Here is a 7,347-nt window from a genome sequence, read left to right on the forward strand (position 1 = left end):
CCTGTCTCAACAAACCAAAACAACAACAACAACAACAGCAACATTGTCAATGGCTTTTGCATCATAGCAGACAAAGCACAACTGAAGAAGAGTCATTGGTGCGACTGTGGTGTCATCAAGGCTCCTCCTCCTTTAAGCAGTTTCCCGGAAATGCTGTACTTCACTTTCTCACTGTATCCACAGCTGCTGCTTCTGGAGGAAGCGCAGGGCTGGAGAACGTAGACTTGGGAAACCCTACTCAACCCCGTGTTGTCCTTGCCTGTCTCATTGCAGAAGCGAGCAGACCTGCAGCCGATCGCATGGGTTATGAGCCGGTTCCCACAGTCGTGCGGAGGCTCTGCCCGCTGACGGACAGACCTGGTGCCCACAGGGCTGGTCCCTTCTCAGAGGTCCCGGATGTGCTCTCCTGCCCCTTTGCATTTGCCTTCCTGTTCAGCAGAACAGCTTAGCAGGCATTTCTTAACCCAAGCTGCCTCCTGTCTTCCCATTGGTGGCTCGTTTTCTCTTTGCCTGCCTTACCGTGTGCCTACTTTGTAATCAATAAGGAATTCCTGCGCCTCAAAGATGTTCACCCTTGAGGGGTCCATGGGCAGCACTTCTGTGTGTCTCAGCAGCTCTCCGTGCCTTGGCCGTTTTCACACACACTGAAAGCCTTCTCCACGCTGCCAACACTCCCAACTTCTGCCTTCCGTGTTCATCTCTCCTACTGACTTGCCGGTGTCACTTCTCTTTTTTTATTTTCCTTCCTACTCTGTTCTCCAGGCCCCGCCTAGGCCAGCGCGGTAGGTGAGAGGTACAGTAAGTGTGGGCTGACGCCCAGGGCCTGGACAAGCTCCTGCTTTTAGACCTCTAGAAAGCTCAGTTCCTCATGGCACCCCACATGGGTCCTGTTTTTGTATTTGCTGAATATTTCGAGTCTGCTTTTAAGCCTCGTCGTCGTCCGTTCCCTTGCGTTGCTATTTAAGCTCCATCACACTGGGCCAGCTATTGCTTCCCAGTTTTCCTGTGAATGATCAGACAGGCCGGGGGAATGCATGACGCATGCTTTCTACGATGAATGAATATCTCCCCGTCCATTGTTTCGGTTCTCTGCGCCTGTAAACATGAATATGTTAGCTGACGGAGTAGAGAACTGCACATGTAATTCTTTACCTTTTTTCCAATTTCTAAGTCGCTTTTGTCAGTATTCATTAATATATTCTTTAAAAACAGGTTAATTTTTGACTGTTATAGAACAGTAAGAGTATATGTATTAACAGGGAACCAACCAGCATTTCAGCTTGTGTTTACATTGTGTAATTGGGTGAGAAATCATACATTCTTAGTGTCAAAACCATTTAAAAATCCTTTCATCTAGGTTTTTGAGGTGTGCAGTACACAATTACTGTCTACAGTCTCTAAAATAATCTAATCCGAGTGTAGTGAAATCAAACGGAAAGCCAAGAAGACAGGCCAATTATGCAATAAGATCACGAGCTGGGCATGCTGCTGCCTGCCTATAATCCGGCATGCAGGAGACTGAAGCAGGATTGGCAAATCTCAGGCCACGCTGGATTTTGTATGGAGTTCAAGACCTATAGACCTATAGAGGGAATTCAAGACCAGCCCGGGATAGAGTGAAATCCTGTATCATACATTGTTGAAAAATACCATGGCATCATTCATACAAGTATTTTTTAGAGTTCTTTTGTGTGTGAAGGGGTGTGTGTGTGTGTGTGTGTGTGTGTGTGTGTGTGTGTGTGTGTGCCAGAGGCTAATTTTTGGTATCTTCTTCAATCACTCTCACCTTTTAAATTTTATTTTATTTATTTTTTATTTTTCAAGACAGCGTTTTTCTGTGTAGCCTTGGCTGTTCTGGACTTGCTTCGTAAGGCTGGCCTTGAACTCAGAGATCTACCTGTCTCTGCTTCCTGGAGTATTTGGGATTAAAGGCATTCACCACCACACCTAGCTCCAGCTTAGTTTTGAGATTTTTTATTGAACTTCTGGATCAGCAATTAAGACTAGGTGGCCAATGGGTCCCAGGGACCAGGGGTCCTTCTACCTCAGTGTCCTCAGTGTGGGGATTACAAGCGCATACAGCTGTGCCTGCATTTTTATGGGTGTTGAGTGTCAGAGCTCAGCCTGTCTTGTTTGTGTGACACTTTCCTGACTGAGCCATCTCTCCATCTATTTTTCTGGCAATTTCTCCTTGTACATAGGAAGGAAGGCAGTCAAATAAAAATATCCTTCATGCACATATAAAATACCAATGAAAATCAACTAACTGAAAACCAGGGTCAAAGGGAAACAATGCTGCATTTACACAGTTTTCACACCACTGACTTTTACTTTAGTCTCATAAAGGGATTAATGCATCTGGCTCTCTAAGTACAGGAGGAAATTTCTCAGCGAGCAGAGCAGCCCATGGAAGTGGCTCCCATGGCTTTTTCCGGATGAAAAGCTACAGGACACTGGAGCCAACGAGCCATCAATCCAGTAAGCCCCACAAGTAGCCAATTAGGAAACTAATTAGAGGCAACTGCTGTGTTCCGTTTAGATAAAGACAATCTGGATGATTCCTCTCTCAAAGTATGAGGGCTGTCATCTTAAAACTATAGCAAAGAGATCTGAGCAAATAGAAACCAGCAGGTTTGGGGGTTCCCCACCCCAGTTTCTTCAAAACATATGCAGGAGGAGTTTTAAGTTTTCAATGTCAGTGACATGCAGCCAGGAGGGCTTACTAACCCTTGGTGATTATCTGGTTCTTACCACCATTACCTTTGCAGTGAAGAAGGGACTCTTCAGCTGGAGATAATAATAGAATAAAATCCTGCATCAACCAACAAATATGTGTGGATGCATTTATTCATTTATAAAACCATGGTTTTGTTTCATTTCAAATCTGCCATTTATTTTTAGTGATTTATATTAATTTACTTAAAATTTGCTCCCATAGAGAAAAGCAAATGGTGGTTTTTAGACATTTCCCATTATTCAAATCGTCCTTCACCAGCATCTGTCTGTGTCACTGACAGCTGAGGGGACATTCAGCCAGGCTGTGGGACAATGCCCTTGATGGCTAGACAGACTTTGGGGAGAGAGGGTATATTTCTGAGTAATTGGTCCAAGGGGGATTGTAATTACAATAAATGAGGGTGGGCAGCTAAGCCTTGCTAGGCAGCATAGGCTGGAGTGAAAAGTGACGTTTAGTCACCTCAGACTGAAATGTTTCAATCAGGCAATTATGCAAATGGTACTATTAATATGACTTGTTTCTTTCTTTCTTCATTCCTAATGAAGGTCAATTGTGTCCTGTTTGGCAGGTTCAGCCCCTGAGTTTTGAGCTTTCATTAGCCAGTGAGTTAAAGTGATGTTTCCCCTGAGATCGCTAAGACCTGTGGGAACCCCCTGAGTCTTTACAGAATGCAAATAAAACTGAGGCCAGAGGGTGACAAGCCTTGTCACAGTACTCCTTCCAGGATGCCAATCAAGTGGAGGGCTAATGATGGCGGGAAGGCCACTGGGAAACGGACTATTTATGGCCCCCCTGGTCAGGCAGCACTTGGTGGACTCACGTAAGCCATTGGCCCCTATCAGGATTCACTTTGCAAAACTTCGTCTCGACATAGGTTTCTGCTATAACAAATTTGAGATGCACAATTCAAAGAAAGTCGAGTGTTTCGTTATTTCCTGTGAAGCGAGCGGCTGGGGTTTGGGAAAGCCAGCCTCTTTCTTTATGCTGAGGTGCCTTCCTGGGGGGACAGACTCCCCAGAGACAGAGGAGAGAGGACAGGGCAGCAGTGCAGGATGGAAGGCACAGTGTGTAGTGACAGTGACGTGGTGCCGTTTCCTCAGACACGCCCTGGCCTGACTTTCATGGCTTGCTCTCCACCTGTCAAAGCACCAGGCTTTCTGCTAAGCAGACATGAAAAGACCACGTGTGAGAATGAGCTCGTGACTTGTTTCTTTGGGGGACAGGGTGTCACAAGGCCCAGACCAGTCTCACACTCTCTATGTAGCCAAGGATAACCCTGAACTCCATCCTTCTGCCTCTGTCTCTCAACTGCCGGGATTCCACGTGCGTGCCACACGATCCACAAGCCTGCTGTTTTGTGGGTGACAGGAAGATTATGGAGTCCTTTAGAGTGGACACCAGGGACTGTCTATCTTGGAAGTACTAACGTGGACACTGTGCACTGGGACCCTCCAAGTTAGTGACCCATCTGAACAGGTCTGAGTCTGGAAGAAGGTACATAGGAAGAGGTATCTGAGGCTGATGTATAACCAGAAAGAAGATTGTCACAGAAGAGTGTCAAGTAATGAGGGCACAGGGCGGTCTCTGAACCTGGGTCCTCCCCTGTGGTGTTTTCAGACCCCAACTCCTCCAACTAAAGGGCTCTTGCATTTCTGTGTGACAGATCACCTAGTAGACTTTCCTTACGTGCAGACTCCGAGGCCTGAGGCCTACGTTCTTAAACTGTCGCTCCAGGATAGGGCTGGCACATGTATTTGCACAATTATTAATTATAATGAGTGATTATTTAAAAGCTTTGGCTGGTGGCTGAGGGGCAATCTCCAAGGAAGCCTGACTGGTCGCCCATCTGCTGCCTTGCCATGTTCTAGAGCTGCCACCTAGTGTCTGACTTTTAGTAGTTATTGCATTGCTGTCAATTGCTCAATTTCCACATCTATACAATAGGGGAAGAAAAAAAAATACCCCTTCTATAGAGCTGTGTGGATGAAAAGAAATAAGCCAAATGGAGGCTATGTGTATGGTCTGCGGAAATCAGGCAACAGTGCTAGGTAGTCATATAGACATTGAACATGTGTGAAAATTGAGTGAGCCACCTTGGGTAGACAAAGTCACAAGAGGCTTGTCTTTTGACAAACACTCCCAGCAGAGGTGCAAGTCCCCCAGGCTGAGAGGTACCCACCAGGTTGGAACAAGACCGTGACACTAAACAGATAGGTAGGCAGAAAGTAGGGGGCACAGCTGGTGCTCAGCTCTTTGCTGGTGCCATCATCCGTGCAGCTGTGTGTGTGTGTGTGTGTGTGCAAAGTGAGAGCTCAGCTGGGGACTAGGAAGAGCTTGGCATTCAGCCACCCAGAAGGTAAGGTGGAATCCCACCAAGTCTTCTCTTGGCAGAGCCTCCACACTTATTCACTTTATTTTTATATTTTAACGTTATGTGTATCTATATCCGTATATATGTACGTGCACATGTGTGTAGGTGCCTGTGGAGGTCAGAAGAGGGTGCTAGCTCCCATGAAGCTGGACTTACAGGCCCCCAATGAGCACTGAGCCACCCACTGTGGGTGCTGGAAATGCTCTGGGACCCGCTGAAGGGCAGAAAAAGCTCTTATCCTCTACACAGGCGCTGTCCCAAGGTTTAACATGTGCATTTAAGAATACTCTAAAAGCACCCTTAAATAGCATCACACGCCTCCTTTTTATAGGACTATGTACCTACCACGTCCTTTTCATCACCGTGCCAGTCGCTTCCCTAGACACTGTGATAAGCCTATACGTTGTACGGTTATTTTTAGAGCCATCGCCTTAAGGATAACTGAGTCTACCTTTATTTCTTCTATTGTCTTTTGCATTTTCTTCTCTCTAAACAACTGCTCCCCTTCTGTGCAATGAACCCCTTTTTGTGTGTGAGCATCTTAGTGTCTTTACTCTTGAAGGAAAGTCCCACTAAATGTAGAGACTGAGGTTGGCGGCCATTTTCTCTTTAATAATTCAAACATTATATTCCTTTGCTCTTGCTTCCAGAAAGAAAACCTGAGATACTCTTCACTCTGCTTTGCTCTCTCCACTGCCTGTGGATTCCTTCAGGGTTTTCTATTAACCTGGGGAGGCTCTTGACTACTGCTGCCCCAGCATTTCTTCTGTCCAGTTTGTTTTGCTTAGATTCCTTTTTTTTTTTTTTGGTCTCGATGTGTTTGAATTCTAGTGTTTCACTTTAATTCACCTTTGGGTTGCAGTGGGGGCTACGGCAGTCTCAGTAGAGCAGCCCAGGTTGGCCTTGGGTTCGGACCACTCTAATCATCCATCCTTGCAATTAGCATCTCTCTAATGACCCTACCTATCTTGCACATTGTCTAACTTTCCTGTCGCCTGTTGGCATTGAATCACAGCTGTTATAAATTGCCTATCTGATAATATAAACACCCATGTCATACCTGAGCACGGGTACCATGATTGCTTTGTCTCTTTAGATGTAGCCATTTCTTGCCTTCTGCTAAGATTTATTTTGCTGTGGAAAACTGGGCTTTAGGGACTGTGACTAACCCAGTTTTAGTACAAAGGTTTGTGTCAGTCTTGCTGGGAAGTGGGCTATATCTTTACTGAAGCTATAAATGCCAGGGAAATAAAATTCTTTCAGGGTCCTTGCCTGTGGCCCAGGCATTTCCTTTTGTTTCTCCCAAGAGAAAGCCCATGTCTTGCAGGTGTGTGTGTGTGTATCCACTTAATTTACTGGAGATTTGGTGAATGTGTGAGGTGTACAAGCAGAAGCTGGAGGCATCCTGAATGCTCACTCTTTAAGCCAGCCTGTTCCTCCTGTAGGACCTCTTCCCATGGCTCTGGTGCTGTCCCAAGGTGTCGCCAGTCTGCTTCCCTGATGCCTCCTTTGCTGTGTACTATAGATTCTCCCGAGCTGAGGGGCAGAGCTCTTGGCATTGGAGTGCAGTCATATTAGGGAATCTTCCCCTCTGTGTATGACCATGGGAAGTCTCTTGCTTCGATCCTCAGATCTGTTAGAGCCTGCTAGAACCGCAGCCTGCAGCTCCCAGGTGTGTCTCACACTGACCATCATCAGATGTGACTAAAGTGCTCCTCCATGGCATCTGGCTGTGACTGCTTTGGGAAGTTGGAAGTTCTCTGGGTGAAGGTGGGCTGTTCTGTTCAGACACCCTCCAGAAGTGTGAGGTTCACTGTCAGGAGGATGTGAATGGTGACCTGTAAGGAAGCTCCTGCCTGTCACAGCCCAACACGGCATCTTGACCAGGCTTTCTACCAGCAGAGACATAAGCACTAGTTTCAACAGTGAAGCTGCACCCGTGCCTTGTAGGGTCTGGGTGACTGGAACAGGGGCCCTGGTGTGGTTCATTTCCTTACACAGTAGCTCCTGAGGAGAATGTTTCTGAGGAATGAATAGTTCATGCTGCTATGGGCGGGACTTGACAACAGGCTAAACAGGGGCGCTCTTGGGAAGTAACACAAAACCTTGACTAGACAGGGCAACCCACTGTCAAAGGAAACTGGGCTGAAAATACTAGATTGTGGCCAGACAGCATTTTCCCTGAAGTGGCCTTTTCTGTGGCCAGCATGGAGTCACTAGAAGACTCTGCAGAAGATAA

Source organism: Acomys minous (genome assembly GCF_964271855.1).
Source record: "Acomys minous genome assembly, chromosome: 17".
NCBI classification, from domain to species: Eukaryota; Metazoa; Chordata; class Mammalia; order Rodentia; family Muridae; genus Acomys; species Acomys minous.